The sequence below is a fragment of the Anas acuta genome, chromosome W (genome assembly GCF_963932015.1).
Source record: "Anas acuta chromosome W, bAnaAcu1.1, whole genome shotgun sequence".
NCBI classification, from domain to species: Eukaryota; Metazoa; Chordata; class Aves; order Anseriformes; family Anatidae; genus Anas; species Anas acuta.
Genome location: NC_089016.1, coordinates 14,882,065 through 14,905,638, shown reverse-complemented (window position 1 = coordinate 14,905,638; position 23,574 = coordinate 14,882,065). Strand labels below are relative to the sequence as shown.

The window sequence follows — 23,574 nt, the reverse complement described above, 5'->3', positions numbered from 1 at the left end:
TCCCAGGCGGTTCGACAGATAATTCAATGGATTTTTCAGGCAAAACCAATGTGTCCACTTGACTGTCGAAACTTGGCGCGCTTACTGTTAACTCCTTCCACATTGTTATTGTTGAAAGGGAATGGTTGCAGTTACCACAGGGGGAAGCGGGTCAACCGCGTAAACAGGGGGACCCTCTGTATGGGATTACTGTGGAGGTGTTAAAGGGAATGGGTCCTTATCTCAATACCCAGCTTCAGTTGCAGTTCCCTGTGATTATTCACCAAACAGCTGCACAGCTCGCACTGAGGGCTCTTCTTAGTCTCCCAGGGGAAAAGAAAGCACCTCCATTCCCACCTGTAGAACAGGCCCCTGGGGAACTGTTGCAGGAAGAACGGCCGAAAACACGACAGAAACCAATAGAGTCAGATCATGCTCTGTTTTATTACCCGAATAGCCTGACTTTTATAGCAAACTTAACAGGGGCGGATAGTGTCTCACACAAAATTATTGGTCAAAAGCACTCAGACAAACAACTGCAAGAAAACAACCCCCTTGTGATTAGCAGTCACGTAGATCTTGTCCTTGAAGCCAGATGCTAGCAACAATATTTTTCTAAATTCCTCAGTCGGGCGATGTGGGAACACTGTCATGGGAACTTCTTTTTTTCTGTTTAATACAAAGAAGTCTACTAAGCATCTTGCAAAACATGGATTCAGAAATGAAACCAGGTGCGATTGTATGATGTTGCAAATGTGTCTGGCTTTGCAAAAGAGCTCAGTGTACTGAACTGGGGAAAAAAAAAAAAAAAGTATTGGTAAACACATCAAAAACTCTGGGCTACTTCTTTGCAAATTGGCCTATGGACCCTGAATCAGTAGCTTTTAATCATTTCTATTACCTTATTGAACACCAGGAGAGCCCTAGAATAGAGGTATAATCAAGAGGCGATTCATAAGAACATCGCAAGAGCAACCATCTCAGTTTCTCTGAGCACAGCAACATGCTAGACCATGCCCAGGTCTCTTACAATCTCTGGCCATATTAATTATATTTATTATTAATATCAAAAATAATTGTGATCTTACTAGCTATTGTAGTCAATAGCTTAGTAGCTATTATGGTTTTAACTATGGGAAGGCATCATACTATATCATCATTTAAAAGCATGTTTCTTATATTTCAGGATCACATCTTAGCCGTTCTCTTCTGAAGCAGAGTGTATGGACAATAAAAGGAACTTCACGGTCTCAAATGCAGAGTATTTCCAACATACTAATGCCCTGAATGATGAAAGGAAGGAGGGCAGCTGAAGGTAGCTACCCCTATCCTCAACACAGATCGGATACAACTTTTATCACAGAATCACAGAATCCCAGAATCACATGGAATCGTCTAGGTTGGAAGAGACCTCCAAGATCACCTAGTCCAACCTCTGACGAGTCTTCCACTAAACCATATCACTAAGCTCTACATCTAAACGTCTTCTAAAGACCTCCAGGGATGGTGACTCCACCATTTCCCTGGGCAGCCCATTCCAATGCCTAACAACCCTTTCGGTAAAGAAGTTCTTCCTAATATCCAACCTAAAACTCCCCTGGCGCAACTTTAGCCCATTCCCCCTCTTCCTGTCACCAGGCACATGGGAAAACAGACCAACCCCCACCTCACTACAGCCTCCTTTAATGTACTTATAAAGAGCGATAAGGTCGCCCCTGAGCCTCCTCTTCTCCAGGATGAACAAACCCAGCTCCCTCAGCCGCTCCTCATAAGACTTGTTCTCCAGACCCCTCACCAGCTTCGTCGTCCTTCTCTGGACTCACTCGAGCACCTCCATGTCCTTCTTGTAGCGAGGGGCCCAAAACTGAACACAGTACTTGAGGTGCGGCCTCACCAGAGCCGAGTATAGGGGGACAATAACTTCCCTAGCCCTGCTGGCCACACTGCTTCCTATACAAGCCAGGATGCTGTTGACCTTCTTGGCCACCTGAGAACACTGATGGCTCATATTCAGCCAACTATCCACCAATACTCCCAGGTCCTTCTCTGCCAGGCAGCTTTCCAACCACTCATGTCCCAGCCTGTAGCTCTGCTTGGGGTTGTTGCGCCCCAGGTGCAGGACCCGGCACTTGGCCTTGTTGAACTTCATGCAGTTGGCCTCAGCCCATCAGTCCAGCCTATCCAGATCCTCCTGCAGAGCCTTCCTACACTCGAGAAGATCGACACACGCACCTAGATTGGTGTCATCTGCAAACTTACTGAGGGTGCACTCAATGCCCTCGTCCAGATCATCGATGAAGATATTAAAGAGGACCGGCCCCAGCACCGAGCCCTGGGGAACACCACTAGTAACCGGCCTCCAACTGGACTTGACTCCATTCACCATGACTCTTTGGGCCCGGCTATCCAGCCAGTTTCTAACCCAACGAAGCGTGCGCCAGTCCAAGCCAAGAGCAGCCAGTTTCTTGAGGAGAATGCTGTGGGGAACGGTATCAAAAGCCTTTCTGAAGTAAGGGTAGACCACATCCACAGCCTTTCCCTCATCCACCCAGCGCGTCACTTTGTCATAGAAGGAGATCAGGTTCGTCAAGCAGGACCTGCCTTTCATAAACCCATGCTGACTGGGCCTGATCGCCTGCTTGCCCTGTAAGTGCTGCGTGATGACTCTCAAGATAATCTGCTCCATGAGCTTCCCTGGTACTGAGGTCAAACTGACAGGCCTGTAGTTTCCCGGGTCTGCCCTCCGGCCCTTCTTGTAGATGGGCGTCACGTTTGCTAGCCGCCAGTCAACTGGGACCTCCCCTGATAGCCAGGACTGTTGATAAATGATGGATAGGGGCTTGGCCAGCTCCTCTGCCAGTTCTCTCAGTACCCTTGGATGGATCCCATCCGGCCCCATCGACTTGTGCACATCCAAGTGCCGTAGCAGGTCACCAACCAGTTCTTCGTGGATGGTGAGGGCCACATCCTGCTCCCCATCCCCTTCCACCAGCACAGGGTACTGGGTATCCAGAGAACAACCGGTATTGCCGCTAAAGACTGAGGCGAAGAAGGCATTGAGCACCTCCGCCTTTTCCTCATCTCTTTTAACTAAGTTTCCCCCCGCATCCAGTAAAGGATGGAGATTCTCCTTAGTCTTCTTTTTTGTGTTGATGTATTTATAAAAGCGTTTTTTGTTATCTTTAACGGCAGTAGCCAGATTGAGCTCCAGATGAGCTTTGGCCTTCCTAATTTTGTCCCTGCACAGCCTTGCTACATCCTTATAGGACGCTAGCATCTATATAGGACGCTAGCCTTGTTGTCCCTGCCGATCCTAACCCAAAGGGACTCGATCTTGTCATTCCTAGCCTCGAGTTCTACAACATCGAAAGACTCTCTAATATAGAGAGCCACACCACCACCCCTTCTGTGCTGCCTGTCCCTTCTGAAGAGCCTATAGCCAGGCATCGCAGCACTCCAGTCATGAGACTGGTCCCACCACGTTTCCGTGATGGCAACTAAGTCGTAGCCTGCCTGCTGCACGATGGCTTCCAGCTCCTCCTGTTTGTTACCCATGCTGCGTGCATTGGTGTAGATGCACTTCAGCTGGGCCTTTACCTTATCCTCCGGCCTTGCCATTGCTCCCCCTGGCACAGCCCCAACAATCCTTGCTTTAGCCCCATCCCCCTTCTTACCTAGTTTAAAGCCCTCTCAATGAGCCCCGCCAGCTCCTGGCCAAGGATCCTTTTTCCCCTAAAGGATAGGGACCCATCTGCGGCCATCAGACCAGGTGCTGAGTAAACTGCCCCCTGGTCGAAAAACCCAAGATTTCTGTGTTGGCACCAGCCCCGGAGCCACGTGTTTATCAGGTGGGCTTTCCTTGTCCTCTCCGTACCCCTCCCTGTCACCGTAGGGATGGATGAAAACACTACCTGCACTCCTGCTCCGTCCACTAACCGTCCAAGCCCCCTAAAGTCTCTTTTGATTGCCTTTGTTATAAATGGCTCAGGATTCAAATTAGGATTAAATAAAAAAATAGGATTTATTAAAAGATTATAAAGGAATAGAGGTAAGCAAACAGCGCTGGGTGCACCGGGAGTCTCCGCTCCACCAGGACGCACACCAGTTACATCAAGTAGCTGATTTTTATGCACCTAGACTAATACATATTCATTACTACTTCTAAAAAAATAGATTATTATAATTAGCTTCCGGGGTCCAGTCCCTCCTACTGGGGCATGCGCATCAGTCTCCTCTGGGGGTCTCTAGGGGTCTTTCATGCTGAAGGCTCGTAGTCTTCCTCTCACCCTTTGTACTTACTCGGCACTATTCCAAGTTTATGGAACACTCTCTGTACACTCTCCGCAGGTCTTGTCTCCCAACTGTCCTTCAGCTTCTTTTTTCTTCCTCTTAATCTCTTGGCCCCCCTGGCCAGATACCAAGGATCTCATAACAGTCACCAGCAGTCACCAGTTATTATCAGTTGTTCTGAAACTCCCAAACAGGTTGACGACTCACGAGCAATTAAAACATTCTTTCCCAGCTATTTACAGTCATCTACATAACATCTATAGCAGTGTTAAATCAATCTCGAAGAAGACAGAAAAAAACTGTAACTGTTAGAACTAGAAGTCAGGAATAACAAAAGCAAACAGGTTCATAAATTTAAGGAGTGTTTTCTGAAGACGTGATAAACTGACTGGAATGAGGGGGAGACTGGGACACACTGCATCTGTGGTTCAAGAACTAAATTGCCAGTGCAGGGCCCAGAGGCAGACAGGATTCAAACAGAATTATTCTTTATGGACACGAATTTATGGACACGAATTGGAATTGTTAAAACATTCCTCACACCTTCAGGCTTCTGTCTTCAATGTCGTCACTGCCCGCCTGGACTATCAGAAGAGGATAATAATCAGAGGGGCGTACCAGGTTGGGAAGCTTCCTGGCAACGTCCCTGACCCTGGCCCCAGGGAGACAGCAGACTTCCCTACGGGTAGGGTCAGGCCGACAAATAGGGCCCTCTGTTCCCCTAAGGATAGAGTCTCCCAGGCAAGGTAGACAATTGTTTAATGCCCTCTGTCTCTAAGGCAGCTATACCAAAAGCCCACCGGAACCCTTTTGGGTCCTTGAAATATCCTCTTCTAAGATAGTCTATGCCAAGGATACATGGAGCATCCAGGCCAGTCACAATACGGTGCTTTTGCCACTCATTCCCAGTCAGACTCACTTCAGCCTCCAATACAGTCAACTGCTGAGATCCCCCTGTCACTCCACAAATACAGATGGGCTCTGGCCCTTTATAGCTCTATGGCATTACAGTACATTGTGCACCGGTGTCTACTAAAGCCTTATACTTAACTCTGTCCTAACTGAAACCAGGACAACTTACTTTTCAAAGGCAGAAGACAGACAAAATGGAGAAAAAGCATGAAGAGCAAAAAAACAGCTTTTTACACTCAGTGCAATGTGTTGGTCATTTGAGGATACAAGCTGTTTCTAACCATACATGCAGGAAAACCTAAGCATTTCCTCAGTTCTCCCTGCTCTTGCTCCTGTGTTTTTGTGGGTGCATCCCATATCTTTCTGTGTGGAGGTGCTCCAGAACTCTTATTAGTCAAACACATTTAGAAGACCCTGGGATATGTCAATACAAGTAAATTAAACATTTATAGGTCCAGTCCTTGATACTGAGTCTGAATGTCATGAAATGAGAGAGTGGTTGGGCACTGGAACAAGCTCCCCATGGCAGGGGTCACGGCACCAAGCCTGCTGGAGTTCAAGAAATGTTTGTACAATACTCTCAGACACAGGATTTAATTTTTGGGTGCTCCTGTGTGGAGCCAGGATTTGGACTTGATGATCCTTGTGGGTCCAGTCCAGCTTGGGATATTTTGCGATTCTATGATTCTGTAAAATGGTCCTCATCCACAATGTAACACTGTGCACTGTAGCTTACACTGAAGCTTTCTATACAAGATTTTAACTGCCTATTAAGAATGGTCCCTGGCCCCGATAAATGCCCAAACCATGCCAAGGACTAGCTTTGAAGACTGATGATTGTCATAAGACAAAACCATGTCAGGGACTGTTCTAACTATTTAGTAGTATCAGTAATCATGTTCTAGTGCTTATGAATGTTCCTGGATAGTGTTTTAATCATTAACTTAGGCATCCCCTATCTGTCCCCTGAGAGGAATTGTATGATGGCCAGTGAAAGAGCATCAGCACAAAGGTGAGTTTTATGAAATGCTTATGAGTAAGACCATCTGAGAAGAAAGATAATAAAAGATTGGTAGTGTGGGTATGTGAATAAGGTAGTTATCTCCAAAGAGAATCTGTAGCCTCAGGAATATGAAAACAGTAGTATGGACAACATTAAAAATGAAAATGCTTTCCTTAGCTGTTGACATTCACTATTTTGACGAGTTTTCATTAACAAAACTCATCTTTTTTTGAATATAAGAACTCCAGTAATATGGAACAGAATCAAAGCATCAACATTTTGGTGTTAACAGAAGGAAGAGAAAAAAGAAATACAGAATTGTTGATAGGAGAAATGATGCAAAATAAAATAAGTCAAGGAAAACTAAGGGAGGATGGGTATATGGGATAATGTCTCAAGAAATCTAGTAATGACCTGCTAGAGGATGGAGGGGAAGGAGGTGTGTTTTGCTTTATTGTGCATTTATTTGCTTTATTGTGCATTTCTGCAGAGTTCAGTAAAAGAATATTCTACCATTTGTCATCTTAAAGAAATTGGCATGCTCTGACATTGTACAGGTTTGTACTTCCAATCTGCTGCTCACTCATTTTTGCTGAACGTTTTTGTTCTCCACTTCTCCCATGTAATTTTTATTTTTATCAGTATTATTATTATTATTTGGAGTCAGATCACGTTTGATCATTTTTTCTATAGCTTGAATTTGTCAGGCTAAATGAAAAAAAAAAAAAAAAGAAACAAAAAGAAAAATCCACTAAAAAAATCCTAGACTGTCTCCATTACCTGGCTTGATTTTTGTTTTTGATTTTTCCACATGTCAATGAGGTATGCTTTTTCATGTGATTAGATTTCCCATGTTTGGGGCACAATATTAAACAAAATGTTACATAATGAACCAACACATGTTGAACATAAATGTAACATTAAATTTCACTTGCAAAAAAAATCAATAAGGCAATATATATGAAATTTATGTAAGTAGCTTCTATCTCCTATTAGGCCAGATATATGTCTTCAGGATATAGAAGGAAAGCATTGGTCAGAAGTTAAGATTGCAAATTCAAAAGACAGAATTCTTTTACTATATATCACTGAAAGCCCTAGCTATGTAGTGTGGGATTTACTTAATCAAATTGACCCAGCTGGGTGATACATGAATATCAGTTCTAAACTGGTCATTCAGACTCTGTGGCACACCTTGGGAGACCATTGACACCACTAAAAGGTCCAAAGGAATGACACTAAAATGGAAGAGCTTATCACTCATCACTGACAACCAAGAGGAATTAGACAACTACCAAATGGTGGAGGTCCACCTTTTGGACTGTAGAGGTTAAAGTAGACAAATCTCTTCCTTAGTCACATGAAGAGTGCCGGGTTACTAAATCTTACATTTGGTAGGTTGGGGATTTGAGGGGTTAAAGCTTGAATAATGTCTATTCCACTCAGCGGCCTCATATTCAAAAATATAAATTCAGTTTCCTTATTTCAAACAGCACAACAGATCATATGTAGAAAAAGTGGTCCCGAAAAGGGAAGGAAAAACAGAAAACAACAACCCACAAACTAATCATTTAATTTCTGCAGCTACAAAAGTTATTCTTAGAATTTACCTCCTATTTCATACTCCTGATTTCAAATGATTGGTACACACTCATATTTCAATTCCAGACTAACTAAAAAGGAGAGACTTTAAGGATGGCCACATGACTTTCAGCACAAATTGTAGAACAGTTATGTATCTTAAACTTCAAGATGAACCAAGTTGTTTTGCAAAAAAAAACAGTATAGGAGTAGAAAAAGATGCAAAATCTGAATTACTGAATTAAGCAGGCCCATATGATACATAAACATATTGGTAGCAAACTACCAAAAGAGTATTCCCTTGGTGTTTCAGTAAAATAGGTTTTCAGTGCTACTACATTTATTTATGGGCTGGATTTCTTACTGGTTAAAATTGTGATAGTTACATTGATTTCAGTGAAATTAAATTATTATAACTGTGTAATTGAATGAGGGTCTAATTTTTATTTTTTATTTTTTGGATGGATGCTTGTTCAATTTAGGGAATATTTAATGGTTTTGTTTGTTTGTTTGTTTTGTTTTGTTTTTTTAACCTGACGGGAAAGGAAGAGGTTTGGGGATTACTGAGAAAGGCAAAGAACAGCCAGAATAGGATTAATTAGACTGAAGTAGCAGATAGACCTGTAGGGAAAAATGAAAGACTCAAAACATTGAGAGTGTTGATGACTCAGGGGACTTAGAGCAGTGAATCTCATAGCACAGTTTGGCGCATGGCCTGGAAGAGAGTTCTCTTGCTGTCTGTCAATGTTCAAATGAATATTCTTCAAACTTAGCGCTCTTTTTATAGTGTCTTCCATCTGCGGATCTCTAATGTCAAGGTGTAAGAGAGATCAAAATTTCACCAGGTAGTTTATAATTCAGGGGAAAGTGCTTCTAGGCTGGTGACACATGCTATGTAATCAATAAATAACGATATTTACAACAACATCTGTGAAAAGATGTACTATGGTAATTAAGACACATTTTTCATAAGTCAGGTTTAGCAGATCAACTGTACCAATAATGACGATTTAACTTTTTCTTTTTTTTTTTTGGTAACAGTAAGAAAGTGGCATTTGTGGAATTTCCAGAAGTAACTGAGTTCCAGAAATTTCATCAAGTGAAAATTAATGCAAGCAAAGCAGAAAAATTAACACAAACCACAGGCTAGGAAAAGAGGAGGAAAAAGTCTTTGATTTGCCATCATCTTCCTTCGGAAGAATCTGCCTCCAGATCCTTTCAACAGCATGGTCCAATATTTGACCAGCCAATTAATGTATACTAGTTCTGCCCACTTTCTCTGGAAATTTTTGATCATCTCAAATGTCCATTTTAATGAGGACCTGGCACAGATTGGCTGCAGCGAGGGCTCCTGGGAGGGAAATGGACAGAGCCAACCCCTAACGCCCCCCAGTAACACAGCGCAGACCTGTTTGGTCAGAGCCTCAGCCCTGCTCTGAGCAGGCAGGAGCTGTGCTTGTGCCACCTCTGGTGCTGATATGCTGAGGGCGGAGCCAGGAGTGACAACAGCCAACCCCCGATGGTATAAAAGCAGTCCCTAGGAAGCACCCCAAAGAGCACGTGCTAACAGGAGAGACTTTGGCAGTTAGTGCAGGCAGTTTGTGCGGGGCAGGGAGGAGTGCAGGAGGATCCTCTCCTCCCTTTCCCACCTCCCTTTCTCTTCCTCTCCTCTGAGAATTCTGCCTTTTATAACATAATTCACCATGGTGGGTACCCGTTGCAGCGGCTGGGCAGAGGCGGCAACCCAAACTGAGGGGACATGGCCTCTCTGGGCTCATGTGGACACCCAGGTGGATCCCCTGAAGGGCGAAGTGGCAGTACAGACTGGAGACTGCAGGAAGCTCCGGACTCTGGAGGCCCACCTGGGTCCTGAGGGAAGAGAGGGCTGTCATGGGTGCAGGTGTGCCCTGCTCAAGGAACTGCTTGAGCAGGTGGCTGGGCTGCAGAGAGAAATCGGCAACCTGAAGGGCTCCTGGGAGTCTCTGAGGGAGACAGATAGGAGGTGTCAGCCTGCCCCTACTGAGATCCGGCAGCCCCCTCCTAAGTCCCTGCAAGGGGGAGTAGCTGATCCAGCTGCTCGCCAGCAGGACAGAGGGCTTGACCGACCATGAGAGGAAAGGGGCTGGACCCTAGTCTTAGCTCGAAGCAGAATGAGGTGTCCACCCCCAACACCCACAGTGCCACTAACCCCCATGGTGTCCCTGGGTAATAGATTCAAGGCTTTCAAGCAGGAAAAGGAAAAGGATTTGGGTCTGGACAATAGTCAGAACCCAGGTCCCGAGAAGCATGTCAAGGTCAAGGGAAGTACTAAGCATAGGGAGCAGGGCTGGATGGAGTGCTGCACCAAAACCAGCCCCACAAAAAAAAGTGCGGAGAGTTTTAGCGATTTCAGACTCCTTGCTGAGGGGCACTGAGGCTCCTATTTGTCACCCAGATAACTTCTCCAGAGAGAGGTGTGTTGTCTTCCTGGAGCACGTGTCAGAGATGTTAGGAAGGCTCTGCCGCAGTTCATTAAACCAGAGGACTGCTATCCTCTTGTCATTCAGGCTGGGTCCTGGGAAGCTGCAACAAAAATAATGAGTGATATTAAAAAGGACTTTGCATCCCTAGGAAGGATGCTGAAGGGATCAGGGGCGGAGGTGTGGTGGTTTTACCGTGCTAGGCAGCTAAACACCACAACCGCTCTCTCACTCCCCCTCTTTTAGATGAGGAGGGGAAGAAGTAAAGTAAAGAACAACTTGCGGGTTGAGATAAGGATAATTTAATTAAAGGAAAATAATAATAATAATAATAAAGGAAAGATTATTATTAACTAAACAATTTAACTAAAGGGAAAAAAAAAGGAAAAGGGAGGGGGAAAAGGAAAAAAGGGAGGAAAACAAACAAACAAAACAAATGAAGGCTATATGGAAGTGCAGAGGAAAGAAATTACTCTCTACTTCCCACAAATGAGTGATGCTTGACCACATCCTTGAAGTAGGGCCTCAACGCACGTAGCTGGTGTTCGGGAGGAGGCCCAACGTTTTCACAAGAGCCCCCCAATTCCGGATTGGCAAGATAACTGGTACTGTCTGTCTGAGATTCATAGCTGTAAATGATCTTTCAAGTCTAGTCTACTTGGTAACTGTAAATTTACTGTCACCTCAGTAGTTGGATCACAGTTTAGCTTCCCTCTGTGTTTATAGTGATTTAAATTCAGACCTCCTAAGTTGTGGATGACTGTACTAGCTCCAAGACAAGGCACTGTTTCATGCATGGAAATGTTATATTTGTGCCCAGAATTTCTCAGAGGTGTTCATGAATGAGCCAAGAAAGTCCAATGCTCTGAGAAAGCTTCAGGCCTGACTTTTTTTTTTTTTTTTTTCTAGGTTGGGAAAGAAGAAAGACTAAAATTTCCTGGATAAACAGTAGTCTCACTGCCTTTTTTGGTACCTTCTTAGTCCCTTGAATATTTAAAATAATCTGTACAAAATGAAACAGTTTCTAGTAATTAAGATTGTTATAAATGAAGATACAACTCAATCTGAATTTAGTAATATTTATAAAAGGCAAGCAAACAGTGCTGGGTGAGCGGGGAGTCTACAATCTACCAACACGCACACACTAACATCGAACTTTCTAAATATACAGAACATTGCTTTTACATATTAAACCCGAGTATGCCTATACATAGGTACAATCAGAAAAGGTATACAGTGCTGGGTGCGTGGGGAGTCTACGCTCTACCAACACACATACACTAACATCCAACTTTCTAAATATACAGAACATTGCTTTTACATACTAAACCAGAGTACGCCTATATGCCTATATGTATGTACAATCAGAAAATGTTAAGGGATTTTTGAAACAGCAAGGATCCCATGGCTTGCTGCGGCTGAGCAAACCAAGCTACCAGGACGACTAAGAGAAGTTCCCATGACAGTGTTCCCACATCGCCCAATTGAGGACTTTAGAAAAATATTGTTGCCAGTAGTTGGCTTCAAGGATGGGATCTACGTGACTGCTAATCACAAGGGGGCTGTTTTCTTGCAGGTGGGGTTGTTTTCTTGCAGTTGTTTGTCTGAGTGCTTTTGACCAATAATCTTGTGTGAGAGACTATCCGTCCCTGTTAAGTTCACTATAAAAGTCAGGCTATTCAGGTAATAAAAGGGAGAGCATGATCTGACCATACTGGTGTCTGTCGTGCTTTCGGCCGTTCTTCCTGCAATATATGGCGCCCGAACAGGCTGAGACCCGGACACGCTGAGACCCGGACACGCTGAGAAACGCTGAGAGACACTGACAGACCTGAGAGACGCTGCGAGACCTGACAGACGCTGAGAGAAGCTGACAGACTTCAGAGACCCGGAGAAGCCCTGAGAGACGCTTAGAGACACAGAGAGACTTCAGAGACACGGAAAGCCCTGAGAGACGCTTCAGAGACATGGAGAGCACTGAGAGACACGGAGAGACCTGACAGAAGCCGAAACACCTGAGAGACATTGAGAAACTCCAAGTACCAACCCGGACATAGAAATCGCGGTTAGATGCGGGGAGAAATAGAGGTGAGACGTGGAGATTAATTGTTAGAGATCGCGGTGAGACGCAGGAAAGTGACATAATCGCAGTGAGACGCGGGACATCCAGGATCGAGTTGCTACGGGAGACCAGAGGTTTCAGTGGACAACGGAAGACGACCGCCACCGTGTGGCGAGTTGGCACATAGCAGAGGGGTGGAGATCACGACCCTGCAGCCTGTCTGACGTAACCATGGAGGAGGAGGCGGCTGTGCTGCTTCTCTCTAGCATTCTAAGAGAGGCGTATCTTGCAATGTAAAAAAGATCAAATCCTTGGTACACTGGGCCCAGAAGGAGGGTTTTCTAAAGGAAATCTCTGTAACTTTTAGCCCAGATGAGTGGCGGCTCGTAGGAGATCATTTATGGGATACAACCATCACAAGTGGAAAGTTCGATAAAGATTTATGTACAACCTGGCTTGCAGTGCTTAACGCTCTGTGTGGTATAAAAAGCGAACGGCAGCCAGCTATGGCAGCGGCGCAAGCTTTCTCAGTACTGTCTGGGACTGACAGACCTCCAAGTATGAAACCTGAGACCTCAGGAATGCGGCTGACACGATCTTTATCATCTTTATCGTCGGTTCCTGCACCCACCCCGGTTCGGGGTATGACCTCTCCAATAAATCAATCAGTGGCAGAAATAACTGAGGGACTATCGGAGCAGAGTGCTAATGGGGAGTGGGGGCTGCCCTCCCCGCCCCCCACACTGGAAAATCTTGATAAAGCTGTGCTGCCAGCATCTGTGCCTCTGCCAGTGTGTTGGGTCTGTCTGAACTGGAGTCACCTTTTCCCTGCAGAAGCCCACACAGTGCTGTGCTCTGCACTCATAGCTGGAACAGCACTGATATCACTCCAGTGTTGTGTCTGTTGCTGTGTAGTGCTGGCACAGCATCAGGACTCCTTCCAAGCCCCCAGGAGACAGCAGGCTGGGGGTGGGCAAGTGATGGGGAGGGGACATTGCCGGGGCAGCTGACCTAAACCAACCAAAGGGATATTCCATAACACCTGATGTCACACTCAGCAATAAAAGGGGGGCTCTTGTGGGGGAGGGGGCTGTTCCTCCTGAACAACCACTACGCGTTTGAGGCCCTGCTTCCCAGGACGTGGCCGAACACCGCTCGTTGATGGGAAGTAGAGAATATTTTTTTTTCTCTCTCTCTGTGCTTCCGCGCAAACTGATTGTTTCTTTTGTTTCTTTTTTCCTCCCTGTAGAGGAATGGTTAACTGAAATAGGTCACGTAGACATAAAGCAGCTGAGGGATCTTTGAAACAGTAAGAATCCCATGGCCTGCTGTAGCTGAGCAAACCAAGCTGCCAGAGTAACTGTGAGAAGCTCCCACGGCAATGACTCCCACATCGCCCAATTAAGCAACTCAGAAAAATATTGTTACCAGCAGCTGGCCTCAAGGACTAGGTCTACGTGACCGCTAATCACAAGGGGGGTTCTTTTCTTGCAGGTGGGGTTGTTTTCTTATAGTTGTTTGTCTGAGTGCTTTTGACCAATAATCTTGTGTGAAACACTGTCCGCCCCTGTAAAGTTCACTATAAAAGTTAGGCTATTCGGGCAATAAAATGGAGCAGCATGATCTGACTCAACTGGTGTCTGTCGTGCTTTCGGCCGTGCTTCGCAACACCTCCCCATTCCCTTTCCCTTTAATTAAAAGGGAATTTATTAAAAGTAATAGCTCGTGCAGTAGCCCTTGGGCCTGTCCGTACGGGACCAGCTGTGCAAAACATACTTTACACTGCAGCTGGGGAGCATGGGCTCACCTGGAGCCTCTGGCAGAAGACCCCAGGAGAAACTCGAGACTGACCTCTGGGGTACTGGAGCCAGGGCTATCGAGGATCAGAAGCCAATTACACCCCAACTGAAAAAGAGATACTCACGGCATATGAGGGGATTCGAGCCGCTTCAGAAGTTGTTGGTACAGAAGCACAACTTCTCTTGGCCCCATGGCTACCTGTGTTACACTGGATGTTCAAAGAGAAAATCCCTACTACACATCATGCAACGGATGCTACGTGGAGTAAATGGGTAGCGTTAATTACACAGCGGGCTCGAATGGGGAAACCCAACCGCCCGGGAATCCTGGAAGAGATTATGGACTGGCCAGAGGGCAGGGATTTCGGAGCACCAACAGAAGAAGTAACTCGTGCTGAAGAGGCACCACCATACAATGAGTTGCCAGAAGACAGAAAGCAGTATGTGTTGTTCACTGACGGATCCTGCCGTGTGGTAGGGAGCCATCGGAAGTGGAAAGCTGCTGTGTGGAGTCCCACACGACAATTTGTGGAGGCCATGGAAGGGGAAGGTGAGTCAGTCAGTATGCAGAAGTAAAAGCTATACAACTGGCCCTAGAAATCGCTGAAAGAGAAAAGTGGCTGGTACTGTATCTCTACACTGATTCATGGATGGTGGCAAATGCTCTGTGGGGGTGGCTGCAACAATGGAAACAGAGCAACTGGCAGCGCAGAGGTAAACCTATCTGGGCTGCTACCCTGTGGCAAGATATTGCTGCCCGGGTAGAAAACCTGGCTGTAAAGGTACATCATGTAGATGCCCATATGCCTAAGAATCGTGCTACCAAAGAACATCAGAATAACGAAGAAGTAGATCGAGCTTCAAAAATTGAAGTGGCTCAGGTGGACCTGGACTGGGGATGTAAGGGTGAGCTGTTTGTAGCTCGATGGGCCCATGAAACATCAGGGCATCTGGGGAGGGATGCCACATACAGATGGGCTCGTGATCGAGGGGTGGACCTGACCATTGAGGCCATCACACAGGTTACCCATGAGTGTGAGACCTGTGCTGCAATCAAACGAGCCATGAGGGTAAAGTCTCCATAGAAGAGGGGGAAGTGGCTTGGATTTCAATATGGTGAGGCCTGGCAGATTGACTACATCGGACCATTTCCACAAACCCGCCAAGGTAAATGTTACATACTCACCATGGTAGAAGCAACTACTGGGTGGCTGGAAACATATCCAGTAAACCATGCCACGGCCCGAAACACTATCTTGGGCCTGGAAAGACAAGTGCTGTGGCGACACGGTACACCAGAAAGAATTGAGTCCGACAATGGGAGTCACTTCTGAAACAATTTGGTCACTTCCTGGGCCAAGAGACATGGCATTGAATGGGTGTATCACATCCCTATTCACCCACAAGCCTCTGGGAAGGTTGAGATGTACAATGGACTGTTAAAAACTATGCTACGAGCACTGGGTGCTGGGACGTGGAAACATTGGGACATAAATCTACCAGAGGCCATTTGGCTAGTTAACAATAGGGGGTCTGAAAGCCGTCCTGGTCCTGCTGAAACAAAACCCCTACACACTGTGGGAGAAGCTAAAGTCCCTGTAGTGCATGTGGGAAAGTGGATGGGGAAGGCAGTGTGGGTTGCCCCTGCCATGGGAAAAGGCAAACCCACTCGTGGGATTGTCTTTGCCCAAGGACCAGGGTATACCTGGTGGGTAATGCAGAAAGATGGGGATATCAAGTGTGTGTCTCAAGGAGATTTCACACTGGGAGAAAATTAATCTGTCATCCAAGTTATGTGTTGTAGGAGGACACTGCAGAACCAATGACAGGTCAACTTTGCAAGGAACCGGGCAAGTGCAACAGTGATATGAGCTAAGCTGGTGCTGGTGTGAAGAAAACCAACTTCGCCTGCCCTGAGTGACCACTTTGACAGATGAAGCTGAAACCATCAACAGTTTTTATGACCATTTTGGGAAAAGACCTATAGAATAAAGAGAAGTACAGACATACAAATGCTTCAATGGACAGAAAACAATGGTGATGAGAACATCTATATACTAAACTGTACCTGATTGTAACACAAATGTTATGGAATAAGGGGTGGAAGTTGTGGTGGGTCTGTCTGAACTGGAGTCACCTTTTCCCTGCAGAAGCCCACACAGTGCTGTGCTCTGCACTCGTAGCTGGAACAGCACTGATATCACTCCAGTGTTGTGTCTATTGCTGTGTAGTGCTGGCACAGCATCAGGACTCCTTCCAAGCCCCCAGGAGACAGCAGGCTGGGGGTGGGCAAGTGATGGGGAGGGGACATTGCCGGGGCAGCTGACCTAAACCAACCAAAGGGATATTCCATAACACCTGATGTCACACTCAGCAATAAAAGGGGGGCTCTTGTGGGGGAGGGGGCTGTTCCTCCTGAACAACCACTACGCGTTTGAGGCCCTGCTTCCCAGGACGTGGCTGAACACTGCTCATTGATGGGAAGTAGAGAATATTTTTTTTTCTCTCTCTCTGTGCTTCCGCGCAAACTGATTGTTTCTTTTGTTTCTTTTTTCCTCCCCATTCCCTTTCCCTTTAATTAAACCTTTCTCATCTCAAACCTTGAGTTCTCTGTGTTGTATTTTCTCCCCCTTCCTCTTTGAGGAGAGGGGGAGTGAGAGAGCGGTTGTGGTGGAGCTCTGCTGCCCACCTGAGTAAAACCACCACAGCCAGGCAGCAATAAATCCACTTGGGACGCTTCGCCAATAAGAGGTACAGCAGCAGCTTGCAAAAATCGACCTTCACTGGAGGAGCTGATGGGTACAGTGCAAGGAAAAGAAGACCTGATTAACAGACTGGAGACTCAGCTAGCAAAACAGAAACATCTGAGGACTGAGGAACTCAAAATTTTTCAAGAGAAAGCTGCCAAGATCAAAGAGTGGGTAACATCTAAGCTCAGAGAGCTTGAGCTAGAAAACTACCACCTGAAAAACTGTAATCAGAGGCTGATGGAGCAAATTGAAGCCCTTCAGGATTCATTGCAAGGTATGACCAGCATTTTTCCCTTTAAATCTCTTTGTAGCTGTAATTCTCTGAAGTCCACAGAAATACAGACTTCTTTACCTGAGAAGACAGACCAGAAATCTATGCTTCTTGCACCTGGTTTCAGGCAGCTATGTCAAACAAGACCTACCAAACGTGTCTTCTCTACAACAAGCATTGTCCTTGCCAATGACAACTTCACTGAGGATGGAGAGGACAAATCTCTGCTTTCTTAGAACACACTGAAGCTCATGTCTCACCCATCAAGCTGGAATCTCTCTGCAGAAAAAGACATATTTTCAACCATAAGCTCTGAACACAGCTTAGGGTGCTCTGATCCTGTGTCTCTGCACCCTCCAGCTGAGCCCACAAAAATCCTTGAGGCTTTGACTTTCCGGTCTTCACTAGAGGGAAACCATTGCACTGTGAGCACGTTGCAACAAGTGTCTTTGGATGGAGCCGGCTCCTCTGATGATCTGAGTGCCAGGTTCCGTTCCCACCACCTGGATTCCACTTCCTCAGGAGAAATAATGAGCATGCTTGAGGGCACCCTCCAGACTGCTGGGCCACCCCTGGCCGTGTCAACGTCGGCTGTTACAGAAGGTTCTAGCTCTCCAAGGAGGGACAGGTGCTCCGACGTCATACGTGATGCTTTCATAGAGGGGCATAGGCATGCTACATCCTTGGCCTGCCCTATTATTATCGACCCTGTGCAAGGCACCAGGTTGTGGCAGCCACATGACTGCAAGCTTCTACAACAAGCTCGAAAAATAGTTTTGGACTATGGATTACAATCCCAGGCAGCTCAACAGATAATTCAATGGATTTTTCAGGCAAAACCAATGTGTCCACTTGACTGTCGAAACTTGGCATGCTTATTGTTAACTCCTTCCCCATTGTTATTGTTGAAAGGGAATGGTTGCAGTTACCACAGGGGGAAGCGGGTCAACCGCGTAAACAGGGGGACCCTCTGTATGGGATTACTGCAGAGATCTTAAAGGGAATGGGTCCTTATCTCAATACCCAGGTTCAATTGCAGTTCCCTGCGATTATTCACCAAACAGCTGCACAGCTCCCACTGAGGGCTCTTCTTAGTCTCCCAGGGGAAAAGAAAGCACCTCCATTTGCATCTGTAGAACAGGCCCCTGGGGAACCGTATGCTAAATTTATTGGTCAGTCCAGGCAACCAGATGTGGTGGCACAGGACTGTCAGAGATTTGCTTTTACAGTACCCTCCATTAAGAAACAGACCCCTGTAAGGGACTATGAATGGCTAGTGCTGCCACAGGGGATGAGGGATTCCCCTACATTATGTCAATTATATGTGGCCTGGGCACTACAACCAATTTGGACAGCGTGGTGTGACGTAATTATTTACCATTATATGGATAACATTTGCTTTGGTTGGCCAGAATGCTTCCAGGATTCAGATTTAAAGTTTATTTGGGATATATTGGAAGCAAAAGGGTTGAAGATAGCCCCAGAGAAGGTTCAACAGAAACAGCCATGGCTATATTTGGGATGGAAAATATCAGATTTGTCCCCAGAAAGGTGATACAACTATGCTGTTACATAATTTGATAAATGTACAAATGTTCCTGGATAACATTCAGTGGGGTTGCCACATTGTACGGACTACTAATGACGCCTTAGCTATATTACTACCTTTATTGCGGTGCAGGAGTGCAAAGCCGCAGATTACACTAAAAAATGACCACCGGCAAGCTCTTTCACAAATAGCTTCTAAGGTTGCAGCCAGCACTGCTTGCAGATGAATAGCAGAAGTTACACTCTCCTTAATGGTAAGCAATCATGTGTCTCATCCATTTGCGGTGATTGGTCAGTGGCAAAAAGAAAAGGAGGAGAGTAAGGGGCGACAAAGACAGAAACGGTATCAGGAGGATGCCACTGACACTACTAGCATGGGTAATAGGAGTAGTGTAAGTGCCACAGGTGATGGCAAGGGTGGAATAATAGGGCAGCATTTTCGAGTTCTGGAATGGATTTTCCTACAGATTCAGCCAAAAACAAGTGTTCCATATTCTCCCACAGACCGAGTGATGGTTGAACGATCAAACCAGGTTTTAAAGGAACAATTAGTGAGATTTATAGAGATGAAGTACATCAATGAGCAATTGTCCGAGGCATTGGTTGTCTTGAATCACTTATGTTTGACTAGTGACCGAGAAGACCCTCCTGCGAGTATTCATTTTCGAACAATAAATAGGGCAGCACCAAATGGTTGGACTCAATGATCTTGAGGTCTCTTCCAACCTAGAAATTCTGTGATTCTGTGTGTGTGTGAAATAAGAATGAACTACCGAGATCCTGCTACAGGAACTTGGAAAGGGCCATATGGGTACAGAAATACAATTAACACCTGTGATTACAATGACACTGCTAGGCAGGGTTTAGGGGCTTATGGCACAGAGACAAGGGATAACAACTATATCGTTTGGAAAAATCTTACAGCTATGGCCTTACCTCCTGATGTTTTTCTGATTTGCGGGGATGGGGCCTGGCAAGGTATCCCTGCAAATGCTATCGGAGGTCCATGTTGCTTAAACTCACTATATTTGCTCCTAGCTTGTCACAGTTGCGTGAGATCACCAGACATAAATGGGCATTGCTCGCACCGGATTGCAATGACAGTGTTAAATTGCTTGGTGTTGCAGCTAGAGCGGCATTGGCAATTTTAGTGCCAGGAGTGGCATCTGCAGCCGCACTTAACAACTTTGAAAAATTGGTATGCTGGGCCGAGAAGCAAGCCCATGCCACGACAGAGATACTTGAGGAGATGTTACCAGATCAAAATAGTCTGCGACATGCACTCTTACAGGATCGAGCTGCTATTGACTTCTTGCTTTTGGCTCAAGGGCATGGGTGTGAGATCTTTGAGGAAATGTGCTGTTTGAACCTTTCTGATCATAGTGAGTCAATTCACAAATCCATTACTTTCCTGAAAGAGCACATGAGAAAGATTCAATATGATATCAATCCTTTCAATCAATGATTTGTTTAGAACGATGCATAGGTGGTTACTGGGATTAGTCAAAGAGGGATTAAGGATTCTGTTTGTTGTGGTGTTAATCATCATTGTGTGTTGTATTGTAATCACAGAATCACAGAATCACAGAATTTCTAGGTTGGAAGAGACCTTAAGATCATCGAGTCCAACCTCTGAACTAACGCTAACAGTCCCCACTAAATGTGGTAATAAATGTGGTTAAAGGGTTACTTGTGGTTAAAGGGTTACATCGGGCTTGGTTTGCTCAAAAAGAAAAAGGGGGAATTGTTGAGGGATTTTTGAAACAGCAAGGATCTCATGGCTTGCTGCAGCTGAGCAAACCAAGCTACCAGGACGACTATGAGAAATTCCCATGACAGTGTTCCCATATCGCCCGACTGAGGAATTTAGAAAAATATTGTTGCCAGCAGGTGGCTTCAAGGACAAGGTCTACGTGACTGCTAATCACAAGGGGGTTGTTTTCTTGCAGGTGGGGTTGTTTCCTTGCAGCTGTTTGTCTGAGTGCTTTTGACCAATAATCTTGTGTGAGACGGTATCCGCCCCTGTTAAATTTTCTATAAAAGTCAGGCTATTCAGGTAATAAAGGGAGAGCATGATCTGACCATACTGGTGTCTGTCGTGCTTTCGGCCGTTCTTCCTGCAACAAGAAAAGGTAACAAACAATCCTTTAAGTCTATTACTATTAATGTCCATGACTGGGGGAGCATAATTGGAGTTGGTAATCCTGGTTGAAGTGCTCCCATATCTTCCATGACTTCATTAATTTCTCTCAGATCATATAACAGTCTCCATTTTCCATTCATTTTCTTGATTACAAACACCGGAGAATTCCAGGGCTAGTCGTGGGAACAATATGTCTCGCTTTAAGTTGTTAAGCAACTCGGCCTTTGGGCCTTATGTATCCTAATCTTCCCAGATCCAAGGAAAACATATCCATCTCCTTTTCAAGGCCAATAGGGCCTGGGTCAAAAGGCACGTCCAGGTCACCAGGGGGCGAAAAAGCAAAAGCCTTCGATGGCAGTAGCGGTGGGGGGAGGGGGGGCAATGGTGTAGCAGAAGGATCGGTGGACAAACCCGCAGCTCCCTCTGGCAAACCACATGTTTCTGATTGTGGCCCCACATGGCTCTTTAAGGCCTCAGAGACTGCTCGTCAGATGCCAAGCATTCCCACTGCATCTTTGTCGTTTTTAGTTGCAGAGTCCCATATTTCAGGATCATAAACTGTCTGATTGTTAATAAGGAGAATAAGCCATAAGGTTACCAGGACAGTCTTTGTTTCTAAGTACGTATGATTCCCCATAATGCACAACTGCTTACCAGCGAGGGGCAGTTGTGTGCCTGGGTCGCTTGTAGTGGGTTTATGTGGCAAGGTTTTGGTAGCAGGGGGCCATAGGGGTGGTTTCTATGAGAAGGATCTAGAAGCTGCCCCATGTTTGGTAAGGGCCCCACTGTTGACCAGAGCCAAGACAATAAGCGATGTTGTTTTGCGCCTCTGTGAGAGCATATTTAAGACAGGGAAAAAAAAGCTGTGCCACACAGCAGCTGGGAGAGTGAGAGGAGTGAGGAATGGCCTTGCAGGTGCCAAGGTCAGTGAAGAAGGAGGAAGAGAGGTGCTCCAGACGCCGGAGCAGAAGTCCCCTGCGGCCTGTGGTGAGGACCATGGTGAAGCAGGATGTCCCCCTGCAGTCCATGGAGTACCACGGTGGAGCAGGGTTCCACGCTGCAGCCCATGGAGGAGACCACGGTGGAGCAGGTGGCCCTGCACCGACGGAGGCTGCCATCTGTGGAAGACCCCTGCCGGAGCAGATTCCAGGCCGGACCTGTAGCCTGTGGAGAGGAGACCACGCAGGAGCAGGTGACCACGCAGGAGCTGCTGCCCGTGGGGGACCCAGGTTGGAGCAGTTTTCTCCTGAGGGATGAACCCCGTGGTATGGACCCATATCTGGAGCAGTTCTGGAAAAGCTGCTGCCTGTGGGAAGCCTACACCAGATCAGTTCATCAAAGACTGTATCCCATGGGAGGGACCCCACAGCACAGGGGACGAGAGTGACCGAGAAGGAGCGGCAGAGACGAAGTGCTGCAGACTGACCATAACGCCCATTCCCCCGTTCCCCTGCGCTGCTTTGGGGGGAGGAGGTGGAAGAGGGTGGATGGGGGGGGAAGGTGCTTTTGTTTTCTTTCCTTTGTTTCTCACTTCTCTAGCTTGTTAGTAATAGGCAATAAATCTTACTATCTCCCTATGCCAAGTCTGTTTTGCCCGTTACAATAATTACTGCATGATCTGCTTGTCCTTATCTCAAACTTTGAGCCCTTTTCATCGTATTTTCTCCCCGTTCCTCTTTGAAGAGGGGGAGTGAGAGAGCGGCTGTGGTGGAGCTCGTCTGCCCACTCGAGTGGAACCATGGCACTGCTTCTCTTAGCTTGAGCTTCTTTCCAGCTGCAGAGATTCTGAGGAATCTTAGCTTGAACCAGCTGGCCCTTAGGCAAGTTGCCTGCAACCTGGCTGCTATTTTGGAAGAGAACCGGGGTTGGATGGGAAAGAGGCAAATTATCCAGCCACCAAGTCTGGTAGGGCGTCTTTCACTCTGGATAGATCAGAAGTTGTGCTCCCACAGTGAAGACCCTCAGGAAGGATAGTGCGTCCGTGCACCCTGGTCTTCCTGTCTCAAGATTTCTTTGTTATATTTCTTCCCCTCATTTTCCACACTCCCCCACATTCGTTGGCAGGTTTAGTCCATGCAAAAAAACAAACTGTAAATGCCTTAGAGTTTGTTCATTTTGGTTGTTGTTGTTCTGTTTTTCTGTTGTTGCTGTTCTTCCACAAGTTCCCAAAGAAACATCAAAGTACAAAGGAAATAAAACAATACTGAGAATAAGAGTGAAAGCCAAACAAAAAGACAGAAGAAAAAAAAAGGAATAAAAGAAGCTAGTGATGGCCCTGGGGAACTTCATTCAAGGGGGTTAGAGTTCCTTCAGAGAGAAGAGATACATGTTTGTTCATTTGTTTGCATTTCTGAATTGGGGCTGTTTGTGTGCATTCAGAGAAGAACAAAAGCCATGTAAATTTCAGGGGAGGTGTTTAGTGCAGCAGACTGCTGGCAGGGCCACCTGGCTACGGCAAGCAGCCCACTGCCTGCAGTGCTCACCTGCTTAAATATTAACCATTAGGGAAACAGTATCAATTAAATATCAGGAGCGTCAGAGCAGGAAGATGGATTGCTTTTGTGAGAAACACTCCATAGCCAATAACGTAGGCTCAGGCGAGGATCTCAGTGAAGTAGTAATTTATTCACGATTGCAATGGCAGGTGCCCCACAAGCAGGAGAGTGCGCCTACTAGTTCCATAACACAGTTTATATGCTCTAATGAGACACACACACAAAATAAGTCCTAGTAAGCGCAAATGAAACAAACGGACAGTTGCTGACAATCCTGCCTTT

General features: G+C 46.0%; 1 long non-coding RNA gene across 1 annotated transcript; it reads right to left on the bottom strand.

Moving 5' to 3' along the window:
* Positions 1–3,288: 3,288 nt before the first annotated feature.
* Positions 3,289–12,812, bottom strand: LOC137847193 (uncharacterized). Its single transcript, XR_011090848.1, has 3 exons — positions 11,940–12,812; positions 4,813–10,327; positions 3,289–3,947 (listed from the first exon to the last, which is right to left on the bottom strand). It is a non-coding gene; the product is annotated as an uncharacterized lncRNA (long non-coding RNA).
* Between the last annotated feature and the right edge of the window lie 10,762 nt (positions 12,813–23,574).